This window comes from Heptranchias perlo, unplaced genomic scaffold (assembly GCF_035084215.1).
Source record: "Heptranchias perlo isolate sHepPer1 unplaced genomic scaffold, sHepPer1.hap1 HAP1_SCAFFOLD_60, whole genome shotgun sequence".
Taxonomy (NCBI): domain Eukaryota; kingdom Metazoa; phylum Chordata; class Chondrichthyes; order Hexanchiformes; family Hexanchidae; genus Heptranchias; species Heptranchias perlo.
Window position 1 is genome coordinate 1992246 of NW_027139623.1, and position 17468 is coordinate 2009713.

Below are 17468 nucleotides of genomic sequence, written 5' to 3' on the forward strand. Positions count from 1 at the left end.
GGAAGGGTCAAGAGAGGCGGTGGTTTTGTCAGCGTAAATCTGAAAGCTGGTCCATGTCTGCGGACAATGTCACCAAAGGGCAGCATGTAGATGAGGAAGAGGAGGGAGCAAAGGATTGAACCTTTAGAGACATCAGAGATAACGGCGATAGGGTGGGAAGAGAAGCTTTTCCTGGCTATGATCAGATAGGTGAGTGGAACCAAGCGAGGGATGTCCCACCAAAAGAGGCCAATGATCGATGAATGAGGAGGTCACGGGTGGGTTTCCTGTAGGTGCGGAGGAGAGGGTGGAGATGGGGAGGGGTGGGCCATGGAGGGATTCAAACCCCAGTCTGAAAATGTTAAACTTTAGGCAATCGGGAACTGGGAGTTAGTGAGGGTCCGTGAGGCCAAGCAGGACCTGGTGCTGGTTGGAAGGAGGAGGCTGAATGACCGGACAGGCGTGCATTGGAGGAATGGAGTCTGGAGGGTCAGAGACATTAATGAGGGTTTGAATGGCAATATGCTGAGGAAGGAATGGAGGCGGGTGAGGGAAGCACGGGGCCTTTGTGAAGGAGGTCAAATCGGGTCATGAGCTCAGCTCGGGGTTGCACGGGAGCAATTTTACTGCAGCCTTCAACCAATATAAAATAAACGGGTAAATATCTGCAGGAAAATAACGGAGAGAGGAATGGCAATGAAACTCGTTTAGTGACCCCTGATATCACGCACAGTCCGAAGCGTGACCTTGAACTGTCCCCGTGTCAGAGACTCAAAATACATATTTTAACTGGGAAACTTCAGGGACAGAGTGAAACGGGTCTGCTTTTGTCCTTGGATTCAGTGTAGACGCGGTGAAATCTGTAAAATTTATAAATGAATGGGCAGGAGTGAACATAGTCAATACAATTATATGAAAACTGTAAATGGAGCCGCTCATGATTGTTGGACCAGTCCTTTATGAGCACAGCTTTTAACTTTATTCCTGAGAGAGGTCTCATTAAGATAATGTGCTGGACTTTGAGATGTTTGTGATATATTCACGTCATTATTTACATTGGAGACAAAGCTGCTGATGTAATGTGTTTGTTCAGGTGACTGTAACTAATAGCAATGATCAGGGGTATAACCGTGTCAGTGGACATTAATCCCCTGTATAAATTAAGCTCGTTGCAATATGTCAGCCCAGAGTGCCTTCTGGAGCTGCGGTTTTCAGATCAACAGAAGTCACCGCTTCTCACAGAAATGGAATATCCAGTATTGTTGCAGATCGAACGCATTTACTATCCTGTTCTTGCAGCCATTGGAGTTCCAGGTAAGCCGTCATCTCATCTGTGAATATTGCAAATCGGTGTTAACTGTGCTGCTGTATTTGACTAATTATTCTTTCTCCCACTATGTTTTGCGCAGTCACCTCTTCTCTTATATCAGTTGAATGAGTGATTGTTTAAAGTCTCTGCTCTTTCAGTCTTGCAGGAGCTGTATTATATCTGTAATGAACATTGTATATCCAACCCTTGCACTGTTACTGGATTGTTCTCTGTACTGAATATATTGTTGAATAATGGTATGTCATTAAATTCAAAACGCTTGGTCTTGTAGGAGCTGCATTCTATCTATTATATGAACATAGGAACAGGAGTAGGCCATTCAGCCCCTCGTGCCTGCTCCGCCATTCGATCAGATCATGGCTGATCTATGATCTAGCTCCATATACCTGCCTTTGGCCCATATCCCTTAATACCTTTGGTTGCCAAAAAGCTATCTATTTCACATTTAAATTTAGCAATTGAGCTAGTATCAATTGCCGTTTGCGGAAGAGAGTTCCAAATCTCTACCACCCTTTGTGTGTCGAAATGTTTTCTAATCTCGCTCCTGAAAGGTCTGGCTCTAATTTTTAGACTGTGCCCCCTACTCCGAGAAACCCCAACCAGCGGAAATAGTTTCTCTCTATCCACCATATCCGTTCCCCATATTATCTTATAAACTTCGATCAGATCACCCCTTAACCTTCTAAACTCTAGAGAATACAACCCCAATTTGTGTAATCTCTCCTCGTAATTTAACCCTTGAAGTCCGGGTATCATTCCAGTAAACCTACGCTGCACTCCCTCCAAGGCCAATATGTCCTTCCGAAGGTGCGGTGCCCAGAATTGCTCACAGTACTCCAGGTGCGCTCTAACCAGGGTTCTGCATGATTTTATGATCTTTGCATATCCAACCCTGGCATTGTTACTGAATTATTCTGTGCACTGAATTTATTGTGGAGTAATGGTCGACGCTTCAAACGGTCGGACCTGTAGCAATTGCATTGTATCTATAGTGAACTTTGTTTATCCAACCCTGGCTTTGTTACTCGATTATTCTCTGCACTTGAATTATTGGAATCAGATGTCTGGGCCAAGTGCTGGTATCAGACCATCAGGAGCTGTTAACAGTTTCATGTTGTGGAACTAATCTGACCTGGAATTTTTTTCATCAATGTGTTTTCAGTGATTGGTAATGAGACAGCTCACGGTCTCAGTGTTACAAGGAGGCAGCGCAATGTCCTCCCCCCACAATAACATGGTTCAGTTTAACTGGGATTTCCATGTATTTATTAGTTATCACTCTTATGAAATATTATTTCATTGTGTGTGTATCTGAAGAAGCTCCAGAGTTCTGGTTACTGAACTGAGTTTGCTGCTGATTCTTTCACATCTCATTCTCTGCTTCACTGTCGATGAATTCACTGTAAAATGCAATGTTTTGAGGTTATTTTGTATCAGTTTGCACTTTATCTGTTGGAATCATGAGCCCTTCTATTTATCTGTAGATTTTTTTGCAGCGGTGATGTTGGCGTTTTGTTAATTGAACAATGCCGCCATCTAACGCTTTACTTTGTAATTCAGGAGAAGGAATTTCAATTATTGTGAGGTGTGTCTGGAAGAGGCATTCGATTCTCTTCATTCCTCACATTGTAGATGAAGTGAACAGTGTAGGTGAACAGGTGGAGACTTGAATGATCTGTAGAAACATTAAACTGTTCACAGAGGCTTCACCATTGAACAAACTGACATTAAGAATAGGATCGTTGGAACACGGGGCTGGTGAAGAGAAAGCAGGCGCAGGATGTTAGGATTTACTCGGGTGTGAAAAGCGACATTGAGAAAGAGAGTAGAGAGAGTGCGGAGAGACAGAGAGGAACGATCGAGAACGCGACTGAGAAGGAAAACGAGAAGGGAGGTGGAGAAGGGACGGGAGAGAAAGAGACAGAGAGAGACACACAAACAAAGAGAATGAGATGTGGAGAGAGGGGGAACGGCAGCGTTGAGAATAATTAATCGGAATGAACTGCTGAAACTTCCAGTATAATTATGAAGATGAAATGTGAATTGAAAGTGTTATCAGGATGTTGTCAGATTGTGAGAGTTTTATTGTACTCTCTCCGGGTGTGTTTATCGCTATCAGGTCCTCAGTCTGTTTATGTGAATGTTCCTTTTACTTGTTTACTGATTGAATATATAAACATAATTGAAATGTATTTAAATAATAAAATCAGTGATTTCTTGATCGCATTGATTTATTAGGATACTATACTCTGGAAGCTATATGTCAACTTAGTTCAATAAAGAACGAGGCTAACTTAAAGAATACATTCGAGTTTAATTGCAATTGAATGTGAAAAGTAAATTTATTGAAACATTATGTAACCAACGAGCTGTTCCCTGACACCAATAACCACGGACGTTAAAAGTTGAATTTATTAATTGCTTTGTGTTACTGAGACCTGTAGACTTGATTTCCTCTAACACTCTGTTGCAGTCTCTCCCTGTGAATCCCCGCCTCTCCTCCCACTCTCATCTCATCTGTTGCTTCAGTTTATCCTCTTTCCCAAACCAACTGCTCCTGACTCCCCCCGCCCCCTCCGACGTGTCATTTTTCTTTGTCTCCTTCCCAATTTCAATCACTGGCTCCGCCTCCAGCTGCCTTTTCCATGCGTATTCGAAGTTTCAAACTCACCGACTCGGATCTCGGTCTTTCCCGTTTTGAGCCAGCTCCTGTCAGCTCTCTCAACCCAGAGCAACAAATCAGCAGCACCTCCCCCTGTCCCCTTACCTTCCCGACCCTCGCTCACTTTCCCGTCCATCAGGAGCCCAAATCTGGATTTCACCCGTTGGATTCCCACTCAGTAAAACACCTCACCCTTTCCCACCGGCATTGCGCCCTCACTCAGCCCTTCCAGTGGATCCGATGCTCACTTTGTTAACTTTCTGTATCAATTTCCCAATTCCTTATTGATCATTGTATTTAAAAACATTTCTCTGCCCGAAAGCGCAGCCCAGGTCAGTAAATCAGTTCCCACCGTTTGATGCAGCAACAAAGCTGGAAATTTCACCCAGATCCTGTCAAACTGCTGCTTTGTCTCCAGGTCTGAACAGTAATTTCTCTGCTTCTGTTTCTCTTTCTTACAGTTAACTTGGTGGCGATTGTAATCCTGTCCCGAGGAAAGTGCGGACTCTCCAAATGTATCACTCGCTACCTGGTGGGAATGGCGGCGGCCGATCTCCTGGTCGTTATCACTGATGTCATAATGTGGCGCATTGCTGATATTTATTTCCCAGTTTCATTCTTGACCATTACCCCCGTGTGTCGTTTCATTTTCTTCCTGATTCTAACAGCCACGGCGGCCTCTGTCTGGTTCACAGTGGTTTTCACCTTTGATCGATTTGTGGCCATTTGTTGTCAGAAGCTGAAAACAAAATATTGCACCGAGAAAACAGCGGCTGTTGTTATCGGGGTGGTGAGTGCGCTGAGCTGTTTACTAAGCATTCCCTGGTACTTTGCAGTAGACCCGGAATATATAATGGACAATGTACCCCGGGGTTGTGTCTTCAAACCTACATTTTTCACTTCACCCACATTTGCTGCGTTTGACTTGTTTAATCTTGCATTAATGCCTTGTCTCCCATTCATTCTGATTTTACTGTTCAATGTTCTCACCGCCAGGCACGTTTTAGCGGCCAATAGAGTCCGCAGGGGACTCCGGGGACGCAGCAATGGAGAGAATCACAATGATCCAGAGATGGAGAACCGAAGGAAATCCATTATTTTACTCTTCTGTATATCAGGCAGTTTTATATTGTTATGGAGCGCAGAAGTTTTTTATTTTATCTCTCTGCGTGTAACAAACGCCCAGTACTATACGGCCAGTGACATTGAGTCAGCCGGATTGATGCTTCAACTTCTCAGTTCCTGCACCAACACGTGTATTTATGCTGTGACTCAGACTAAATTCAGAGAGGAGCTGAAGAACGGGCTGAAATACCCACTGAATCTAATTGTTACATTTTTTAAATATAGAAACATCTGAATACATTTCCTCAAAAATTACAGTCCATTCGAGTAGGTTTTCACGTTTTTCGGTGGCATAAGACGGGCGGTAGGCAATCGGGCGCCCTTTATTAACCACGCCTGATTTTACTCTCCATTGACATCAATGAGTTCACTGAAGTAACTGATATCAATCTAATACTTCACATAAATTTGGAAATACCAGACAGAAATTATAATTTATCAAACAAATGCGGTGTTGTGAAATGATACAAGATGTGATTCTAACATGACATTTTTTGCTGTTATTAGTCTGGAAATAATATGATTTCAATATTAACTGTTTAATCCTGAAATGAATAAAATCAAATCCTCCTTTTCGGTTGATGATTGTTTCCCATCACACAGACTGCCCGGTGTGATGGACTGAGGGTGAGCTGTCAGGGTCAGACAGCGTCCTGTTCATTGGGACATTTGTTTTGACCAGAACAGAATAATAATGGACCAACACCCGGACCGTTACTAACTGGTAAAATATTAATGTAATTTCAAACTCCAGTGGGGAGTTCCGGAGATCGTTTCCTCTCTGAGCTGTTGTGCAGCAATGTTTACTCACTGCAGGGAGTTTAATGGGACATGAGGCTGGGCCTGGTTACACAGATCTATAAGGAAACCTCCTGATACATTTCTGAGACAATCAGGGGCCGGGAGATTTCTCACGGCCGCAGCAGGCCAAGGGAAAGCTCTCCGGCTCATCCTTACTCCAAAAAATATGAGTTAAAAAGATACTTCTCAGTGTTCTGGACCAGTCAATGCCCATCGAAAGGGCGGCTCCTCCAACCATTTGTGCCCAACATTAAATGAAGTTCCCCGTAAGTCATAATACACTGATTTACATGTAACACGTGGCCTGACCGGAAACAGGTGGGTGTTGATCAGGCCGCTCTTCTCAGGACCCTACCCACGATGGCGGAGGCAGGAACGACAGTATTAAAGGGGCGGTAAGTGACCTGACATCATTTACTAGCCTCTTCCACCCCATTCCCGCCAGGCCGAGATACATAAGATCGACCACACCTTTCCTGACCTACGCCCTAGTATTAATCTTCGAACCCCACAAGTCGTGCTTTGTCTCAAACTGCATCCGTTCACATCACGTGGAGGGAAATTTCCACCATCGCTGGGGACTGAAATGGGAGAGCGGATCACCCGCCCCTTATAGAACCGGCCCGATTTTAAATTCAGCTGCGTCAGTTTACCGCCCAAGCACTGAAGGTGAAATTACCCTCTACGTCTCTGACCGCAAGGTTCGACAGGTGTGTGAAAGGCATCAGGCAGTGTTTTCCAAACACTGACATGAACGTGGGCGAATGGTTCAGTGTATTCGGGTAAAAGGTGATAACCCCCTCTATAGAGACAGGACCCCCTATCTGAGAGAGGCAGTGGAGAGCTTGCGAACGACAAAAATAAGTTTAGAGCACCAGGGGTGTTCAGGAAATTATGGTGTATCAGGGGGGAACTCTGTGCAAATCAAATGGTGCTTTGTGAGCAAAAGATAATTACAAGCAATTAATCAAATATACTCCAACAATGAGTCCTATTTTGGCCTCATACCCAGAGATGTTAGTCAAGCTGATCGATCGGTCTCACTGGTATTCGGTGAGAGATATCTCGAATGGTCCATTGGTCTCACTGGTATTCGTGAGAGATATCTCAAATGGTCCATCGGTCTCACTGGTATTCGGTGAGAGATATCTCGAATGGTCCATCGGTTTCACTGGTATTCGGTGAGAGATATCTCGAACGGTCCATCGGTTTCACTGGTATTCGGTGAGAGTTATCTCGACCGGTCCATCGGTCTCACTGGTATTCAGTGAGAGATATCTCGAACGGTCCATCGGTCTCACTGGTATTCAGTGACAGATATCTCGAACGGGTTCTGGAATCTCCCGCTCTAACCCGATTCACAGTACAAATTCGCCTTTACTTTCGAAGGACATCAGTACACTGGGACCGTCCTCCCTCAACGTTCCCACAACAGCCCCGCTATTTTCCCTGCTCACATGAAAAGAGCTTCGACAGGGCCGGGAATCCCCGGGCTGTCATCCAATATGTGGATGAAATCCTAATACATACCGAGACACGGGAAGAGCACCTGCGAATGGTGAGTGAGGTTTCCCATCGAATGGAATCCTCTGGACTTAGGATCAATGTTACTCAGCTGCAGTTGATGAAACCTCATATCAAGTTCCTTGGTGTCATCCTAGAGGCAAGGTCCCGGTCTGTGGACCAGGATAAAGTCAAGGTTATCACCTCCTTACCACGGTCCAATGATGAGACCTCCCTGTATTTGTTTCTGGGTATGACAGGATTGTGTGGGGATTGTATCTCTTACTATACAGAAATTGCTGCTCCCCTGTATGGGCTACTTCGGGAGGGAGTCGAACGGCAGTGAACGGAGAGCCACACCAATACCATCATCACCCTTAATACTAGACTTGTTACTGGTCCGATGCTTGCCGCCCCCATTATACAAAGTACTGTGCCCTTTACCCCTTCCTCATCAGAGAGTTCCGTCACCATGCTTGGGCCAGTCTATCATGCTAAGACTAATCCCATTAATTTTACATCAACTCGTCTCCAGGGAGCTGAGCTAATCTGCACAGAATGAGAGAGGCAGGTACTTCCACTGTATTGCGCCCACTCTAAGTCCCTCCACATCATTGGAGGTCAGAAGGTTAAAGTTTACACCCATCACAGTCCAGGGCTCTTCCAAACAAAAGACCGAATTAAAGACGTAAATGTGTCTCGTGCCCGAATCACTGATTGGCCCGAATCACTGATTGGCTGCCATGTTCACCGATAACCTCGAGGTCCCACCAGCAGAAGGTGTTCGGAGAATTTTTACTGACCCGGATCCAAAAAGGTTTAAATCCCACAGAAAGTAGTCAAATTCCAACTTTGAGGCAAGATAGTTATATAAAGGGATGGTTCAAGGGAACTTCAGATGAGTGTAAATTGAAAGGCTGCAGCTCTGCCTGTTACACCCACAAGCCGTGTAATCAAATGGAGCAAGTTTGGGGTTTGATACCAAAGGTAGTGACAGTCCCCACACTGAGAAGGTTGGGTCTGGCCACGCTGGCCGAGCAGATGCAGGATGTCTCGTCCAGCGAGACCGTACCCCACCACTTGTCGTGAAGTTAACCCTTTATACAACAAGGCCATCAAACAGTGAACGGCACAGAATGTTTTGAGTGTCCTGCAGGGAAAGGGGAGGGTAGATCCGGTTGGTCAGTTCTCTGATCAGACGGTTGAAACTATTTAGTGGAACGTCTCATCGCCGGAACTGACCAACAGGCACCAGGATGTAGCCTGGATGGTGGTGAGAAGGGCCCTCCCAGTGCCGTCTTTCCAGCACACAGCATCTCAGCGCCACCGTGAGCTTCCCACGAGGTTGCAGGGGGGCGAGACCATCGTCTATCTCCTGGGGGACTGCCCCTCCCTGCAGAATGTGTGGAGAGAGATGCGTTGGTATCTGTCCTGGTTCATCCCCAACAGCTTGGTGACACAGGACGCTCTGCTCGACGGGCTGTTTTCTGGCACGCAAACTGAGACAGATATCAACTGCTGCTGGAAGATCATCAACTCGGTGAAGGAGGTCCTTTGGACCACCAGAACCCTGCTGGTCATCTAGCTGAAGGAGCTGTCCACGACTGAGTCTTGCCCACTGACACACTCCAATGTCCAGGAGTAAGTGTTGTGGGACATATTGAAGTGAGGTGCGGCCGATGCAAAGGCTCTATGGGGAAAGGACACCGTATAAGGCCATTTCACCTTGTATTGTACTGCACGTATTAGAAGATATGTACTGTGTTTTGAAATGAAATAACGGAGTCTTAGTGTATACGATCTGTATTGTGTATTTTTGAATTGTAACTGTGATATTTACATTGAACTGTGTGTATCCATAAATTTTATGAAATAAACTACACTTTGAAATACAAAAAACAATGTTCCTGTTTCACCGTGTCTGTTATTATTGGACAGTGAAGAGTGGGAATATAGCCGGACAGTAAAGATGTGGGGAGTTATACAAAGAGCATCGATTGCAGGCACCAGGTGAGAAATAGGAGTATTTTCATAAGATTGGGAAACTATGAACTGCAGGGGAGCAAAGGTGTTTGGGTGTCCAGGTACACCAATCACTAAAAACTAGTGCACATGCACCAAAATAATTTTGAAGATCCCAATTTCTCGGCTGTCATATCCCAAAGTACCGCTATCAGGTACTTAGCCAACTCTCTGGAATTTGCTGATACAATCAGGCCCCACTGCCTCCCTCGCTGGTCCATTCCATCCATCCAGCGCCCTCTGCATTAAAAAAGTGACATTCAAACATTCTGCTCATCCTGTGCCCCAGGTTAAGGAGACGAATATTGACGGGAGGACCCAGACCATCAGCCTGATGTGAGTTTGGACATTTCAGCTTTTAATTCCGAATTTTTCATTTACAGTTTTTTCCTTTTTTTGTTCAATTGTATTTTGATTTCATTCTTGCAGATTTAGCATTTTTAAACAAATTCTGTGCGCAGTGAGTGTTGACTCCGGGTCCTTTGATTGACAGCTCTCCCCTCCCCCCATGCTCCTGGGCTGAGTCCTCCCGTCACGTGACACGCTGCGGCGTCACTCGCATTTGCGCGCTGATGTCAACACGCGTACGTGCCGCACCGGCCCCAGGGACGCCGCGCATGCGCCGCGCTGTCGCTGTGCCGCGTTCCACCAGCAACAGGCCGACGTCGGGAGCATGAGGATGGCGTGTTCCGGCGGGCGGGCGGGCGGGCGCTGCTGTGGGCGGAGGCTAGGCCGATAGAGGGAGGGCCCGCACCCGGGAGTGGCCTGGGAGGGGAGAGCGGGGGTAAAGGGGGCGGTCCGGGGGAGACGGGCGGAGTTTTTTTTTCAAAAAATATACTTTATTCATAAAATTTGCAGCAGTACATACAATACAGTTGTCATATCACTTTCCAAACGTACACAATACAGATTATACAATTTGCAGGTTACGTCAAGTACAGTTCAATGAACACATTGGACATAATTACAGTTCATGACACTCTAGGGTGTCTCATTGCATCATACTCAACACAGATTATTGCTTACAGATCCATTTCAGATTCATTACAGGTACATTACAGCAATTTGAATTTTACATTCTGCCCGAGGGGGGTTTTCCCTGATTGCAGCCCCTCGGTTTACGGAGACAGGCGGAGTTACTCAGGGCCTCCTGCGAGCCCCGTGAATCTCCACTCTGGCAGCGGCCGGTGTCGAGCTGGGCTCGGGGCGGGGAGTCACTCTCCCGCCTCCCGGTCAAACGGGCCGTGGTTCGGAGCCCAAAAGTGAGCGAGAATCAAACAGCACAGAGAGAGGCCGCTCGGCCCATCGCGCCTGTGCCTGCTCTGTGAAATAGGCCGCTCGGCCCATCGCGCCTGTGCCGGCCCTGTGAAAGATCGATCCCATTAGTCCCACTTCCCCTGCTCTTTCCCCACAGTCCCGCAAATTTTCCCCCTTCAAGGATTGACCCGATTCTCTTTTGAAAGTTATTATTGAATCTGCTCCCACCGCCCTTTCAGGCAGTGAATTCCAGATCAGAACAACTCGCTGCCTAAAAACATTCTCCTCATCTCCCTCTGGCTCTTTTCCCAATTCCCTTCAATCTGTGTCCTCTGGTTACCGACCCTCCCGCCAGTGGCAACAGTTTCTCCCCATCGACTCCATCAAAACCCCTCCTCATTTTCAACCCTTCCATTAAATCTGCCCTTAACCGTCTCTGCTCTCAGGAGAACAATCCCAGCTTCTCCAGTCTCTCCCGGTAATTGAAGACCCTCATCCCCGGTACCATTCTGGTAAATCTCCCCTGAACCTTCTCTGCTCCAAAGAGAGTAATCCCAGCTTCTCTATTCTCTCCACATAATTATTATTATTTATTAAGTGGGTTGTGCTGGGTATCTGGAAGCTGTAATTCGGTGAGTTGAAAGCAGTGGGAGGATAAGTCTGCAGATTGATTTTGGGAGATGGTGAAGACGGCGATCGTGGATTCAGACAAGGGAGAGAGGTAGGGGAGTCTATAACGAGGGGGCATAGATTTAAGGTGAGAGGGGAGAGATACAAAAGGGTCCAGAGGGGCAATTTTTTCACTCAAAGGGTGGTGAATGTCTGGAACGAGCTGCCAGAGGCAGTAATAGAGGCGGGTACAATTTTGTCTTTTAAAAAGCATTTGGACAGTTACATGGGTAAGATGGGTATAGAGGGATATGGGCCAAGTGCAGGCAATTGGGACTAACTTAGTGGTATAAACTGGGCGACATGGACATGTTGGGCCGAAGGGCCTGTTTCCATGTTGTAACTTCTATGATTCTATGATTCTAAGATTCTAGAGGTGGTCTTTGAAACCATCCGTGCTCTGTTGTAAGATCTCTGTGTGTGTCTTCTTCCAGCCGTCCCCATTTGTACCTGTTACCTGACTGGCGGATTCTGCGAACTCGACTGCTGCTGTGACCCTGACTGTTCCTCCGTGGACATCAATGTCTTCTCCACCTGTCTGCCGGGCAGTGAACCGTAAGTTTATGTTCGTGTGTTACTACATTGGTTATCGATCCGGCAACGTCTCGATTTTAAAATCCTCATTCTGGTTTCCAAATCCCTCCATGGTCCTTACCCCCTCCCTATCTCTGTAACCTCCTCCAACCGATTTCATCTCCACCGTCAACCGCATTTCATTGCACCCTATCATGGAGTCTACCCTACCCATTTATCTCCTCCACAGCCCATGTACATTCTACGCACAATCATGTACACTGGAAGAACAGTCAGTGCTGGGACACTCAGTCCTGTTATACACACAGTCAGTGCTGGGACATTCAGTCCTCTTATCCACACAGTCACTGCTGGGACAGTCAGTCCTGTAAGACACACGGTCAGTGCTGGGACAGTCAGTCCTCTTATGCACACAGTCAGTGCTGGGATACAGATTCCTGTTATATCGTCAGTGCTGGGACACTCAGTCCTGTTATTCACACAATCACTGCTGGGCCACTCAGTCCTGTTACATACACTGTCAGTGCTGGGACACTCAGTCCTGTTATACACACAGTCAGTGCTGGGACACTCAGTCCTGTTATACACACATTCAGTGCTGGGACACTCAGTCCTGTTATACACACCGTCAGTGCTGGGACACTCAGTCCTGTTACATACACTGTCAGTGCTGGGACACTCAGTCCTGTTATATACACAGTCAGTGCTGGAACACTCGATCCTGTTTTATACACTGTCAGTGCTGGAACACTCGGTCCTGCTATCCACACCGTCAGTGCTGGGACACTCAGTCTTGTTGTACACAATCTGATAAATAAATAACTGCAAACAAAGAATGAAATCTCCGGGACCTGATGGTTTCTATCCCAGGGTATTAAAGGAAACCGGTGGGGAAATTGCAGATGCATTGGTCATAATTTCCAAAGCTCTCCAGACTGAGGAATTCTGCCTTTGGAGATGAAAATTGAAAACGTCACTCCGTTATTTAAGAAAGGAGGGAGGAAGAAACCAGGAAAATACAGACCTGTCAGTTTAAGGTCAGTTGTGGGGAAGTTACTGGAATCTATCATCAGAGACAAAATGATTGAGCACTTGAACAAGTCTGAGCTGATCAAAGAGAGTCAACATGGATTTGTGAAGGGCAGGTTATGTCTGACTAATCTAGTTGGATATTTTGAGGTAACTAACAAGGTGGACAGGGGAGTGTCTATCGATGTTGTCTATATGGACTTCCAGAAGGCATTTGATAACGTTCAGCACAAGAGATTAATAGAATCAATAAAAATACACAGAATTGAAAGTGACCTTGTGATTTGGGTTGCAATTTGTTGGGAGGTCGGAGAAGAGAGTAGGGATGAAGGGAAAGTTCTTTGATTGGTGGGATGTGACAAGTGGTGAACCCAGGGATCCGTACTGGGGCCTCAGCTTTTCCCCATATTTATCAATAACTTGGATAAAGGAATAGAGAGTTGTAGATCCAAGTTTCCAGGTGACACTAAGTTAGGAGGCACAGTAAGTGGTGTAGATGGGAGCAGGAAGTTACAAAGAGATAATTTAAGTGAATGGACAAACTGTGGCACATGGAGTTCAATGTGGGGAAGAGTGAAATCATTCACTTTGGATGCAAGAAGGAAACATTGGAGTATTTTCTTAAACTGAGAGACTGGGAACGGTGGAGGAGCAAAGGGATTTGGGTGTCCATGTACACAAATCACTAAATCAAGTGCACAGATACAAAAATGAACCACAGACTAATGGAATGTTGGCCTTTATCTCGAGGCCTGGAATACAAAGGGGAGGAAGTGATGCTTCAGTTCTACAGAGCCTCGGTCAGAGCCCCTCTGGAGTATTGATCCTCACCAAGGATATATTGGCCTTGGAGGGGGGACAGTGCAGATTCACCAGAATGACACTGGGGCTTGAATGGTTGAATTATGAGGACCGGTTGCATAAACTTGATTTGCATTCACTTGAGTTTCGAAGGTTGAGGGGTGATGTGATCCAGATATTTCAAATTATGATGGGATTCGATTGGGTAGAAATAGAAATGCGCATTTTCCACCAGCGGGGTGTGGGTGGTGGGGGGCTGGGGGTGGCGGGGCAGTGGCTCCTAACTCTTAAAGGGAGGATGTCTCTTAAAGTCTCTTAAAGGTAGCCGGTACCTGTTACTTGCTAAAAATAAGTTTGCTGTCTGCACGGATATCAGACATCACATATGTAAAGCACAGATGCTTTACCCTGTGTTACCCTAACCCTATGTTTACAAACTGATGAGTTATGTTGAAACATTGAATAAAGGTTGTGCACTACTAAATCCCACATTCTCCAATCTGTATGTCAGACCTCTCCGATCTGCCAATCTGTGCCTGAAAGAGTGCGTGCACCAAGGCTCTCTGTTGATGCACCTTGGTGCAGGAGGTGGACAGAAGGAGGGACATCCTTTATCCGCAGGGGGGCAAGACGCCCTCCAGACAAATGCCCAAAAGGCAGTGGGAGGCAGCAGGGGACGAAGTCAATGCCAGGCGCACAACACCACGAACATGGATGCCGTGCAGGAAGAAGTTCAATACTTTGACACGAGTGGTCAAAGTGAGTAAGGTCAACGGTCAAGTGGCGTCTCCTACCAACTGCATCAGGCACTGTACCCCCCATCACCCACATACCAACAAACAATTTCAATCAGTACTCAACCCTTCCAGTCAGATGCTTCCTCTCACCCTTACACATTACCATGTTACAAGCCACAGGACACACATACTGGTAGCTATTCACCCATGACAGGCACATCACCCAGATACATGTCCCGCTTTCTCGCAGGAGAAGGTGGCGCATACCAGAAGGCAACACTTAGCAGTGGCATTTAGCCCCTCGAGCCTGTTCCGACATTCAATGAGATCATGGTTGACCTGTGACCTTACTCCGTATACCTGCCTTAGCCCCATATCCCTTAATACCATTGATTCACAGAATTCGATCAATTTCCGATTTAGAATTCACAATTGAGCGAGCATCAACTGCCATTTGCAGAAGAGCGTTCCAAACTTCTCCCACCCTTTGCGTGTAGAATTGTTTCCTAACTTCACTCCTGCAAGTCCTGGCTCTAAATGTTAGACTATGTCCCCACGTCCTTGTATTCAAGCATAGGAGATCTCCAAAAACAGTCACAAATGCATCAGTAGCCAGAATCAATAATCCAGCAGCGATCCTGCACATCCTACATGGTCCCTTTAAAAAGCGTTGGTCGGGGGTCCTCCAAGCACTCTAAGCCATGTTCAGATGGTCATGGTTATGACTGCATTGAGTTGAGCCTTAATTTCCAAAATGGTGTCTATCACTTTAAATCAGCGTTGCACACTGATTGTATCCATTTTCTCCTTACTTTACGGGCTGCCGGCGTTCGGTATTTGCGCATGTGCGAATACCGAGTCCAAGACGGCGACCGGCGCACGTCACGCTGGGAATGTGCGCACGCAGCCTTGACGCTATCCTGGCACTTCGAGACGCCACGGAGCGCAGAAACAACGGGCGCGACACGAGCCAATTTTGAGCCCATTGTGTTTAAAAGAAAGCTGATTTATTTGACACTTTTACAGAATACCAAACTCCAGCCCAGTTAAAGGGATTATTAACATCAGAAACAAACCCCAACCGTCAGAATGAACGTGGTTTAGTCCTGGATATGATTAACAGCAGAATCCAACCCCTGGACTCACTCATGAACTCTCTGGTGACTCAGCAGGTGGGATGATCGAGTGAATCCCTTCCCACACACGGAGCAGGTAAACGGCCTCTCCCCAGTGTGAGTGCGTTGATGTCTCAGCAGCTCCCCCATTCTTTTAAAACTCTTTTCACAGTCAGAACACGTAAAGGGTCTCCTATCAGTGTGAGCAATTTGGTGTTCAATGAGGTGGGATGACCGAGTGAATCGCTTCCCACACACAGAGCAGGTAAACGGCTTCTCTCCAGTGTGAGTACGTTGGTGTGATAGAAGATGTCTTTTACTTTTAAAACTCTTCTCACAGTCAGAACATTTAAAATGTCTCTCACCAGTGTGAACAAGTTGATGTTCAATGAGGTAGGATGAACGAGTGAATCTCTTCCCACATTTGGAGCAGGTGAACGGCCTCTCCCCAGTGTGAACTCGCTGGTGTGTCAGCAGGTGGGCTGACTGGGTGAATCTCATCCCGCACTCAGTGCAGGTGAACGGCTTCTCTCCAGTGTGAGTACGTTGATGTGTCAGCAGGTTGGATGTCAAAGTAAATCCCTTCCCACACTCAGTGCAGGTGAACGGCCTCTCCCCTGTGTGAATCCGTTGGTGTGCCAGTAGATCCTTGGTACTTTTAAAGCTCTTCTCACAGTCAGAACATTTAAAAGGTTTCTTATCAGTGTGAACAAGTTGATGTGTCAGAAGGCTGGATGAACAAGTGAATCCCTTCCCACACACAGAGCAGGTGAACGGCCTCTCCCCAGTGTGAACTCGTTGGTGTGTGAGCAGGTTGAATGACTGAGTGAATCCCTTCCCACACTCAGTGCAAGTGAACGGCCTCTCCCCGGTGTGAACTTGCTGGTGTGTTAGCAGGTGGGATGATCGAGTGAATCCCTTCCCACACTCATTGCAGGTGAACGGCCTCTTCCCATTGTGAACTCGTTGGTGTTTCAGTCGGCTGGATGACGCATTCAATCCCTTCCCACACACGGAGCCGGGGAACGACCTCTCTCCAGTGTGTCTGCGTCGATGAGTTTCCAGCTGGGACGGGTAATTGAATCTCTTCCCACAGTCCCCACATTTCCACGGTTTCTCCGTGGTGCGGGTGTCTTTGTCTCTCTCCAGGTTGGACGATCAGTGGAAGTCTCGTCCACACACACAACACGTGTATGGTTTCTCCCTGCTGTGAATGGTGTGATGCTTTTTTCAGGCTGTGTAACTGGTTAAAGCTCTTTCCACAGTCAGTGCACTGGAACACTCTCATTCGGGTGTGTGTTTCTCGGTGCTTTTCCAGTTAAACTGATTTATGAAATCTTTTCCCACAGACAGAACAGACAAACATTGCTTCTTCTATATTCAAAGCCCGATGATCTTCAGGTGCTGGTGAATTGAGTGACTGTCTTATCTTGACGTGATGTTTAGTTTGAGTTTCCTGTCTCCAAATCCTCCCCTTCTAATACCCTGTAAAAGGATTTACACTGTGAATACAGGATAGAAATTCAGAACAGGCAATTCTAGTTTCTATGGAACATTCTTCCCGCTCATTCCCCCAGAGTGTAAATCCCCGTCCCACACACTCAGCCTCCTCCCTCTGCTGAAATTCAAACCCATCGCACCATCTCCAACATTTTTCCTTCTATTTAAGCTTGTCTTCTCCCCTGAAAGCCTTGACTCTGACTGGGTTCCGTTCCACACTCACTGGTTCCCCTCCCTCTCCTCCCCTGAAGGTCCTGACTCTGGCTGGGTTCAGTTCTACACTCACTGGTTCCCCTCCCTCTCCTCCCCTGAAGGTCCTGATTCTGGCTGGGTTTAGTTCTGCACTCACTAGTTCTCCTCCCTCTCCTCTCCTGAAAGTGCTGGCTCTGTCTGGGTTCAGTTCC

General features: G+C 46.7%; 1 pseudogene; it reads right to left on the reverse strand.

Moving 5' to 3' along the window:
- Positions 1–15441: 15441 nt before the first annotated feature.
- LOC137316706 (zinc finger protein 135-like) lies at positions 15442–16934 on the reverse strand (annotated as a pseudogene).
- Positions 16935–17468: the final 534 nt, after the last annotated feature.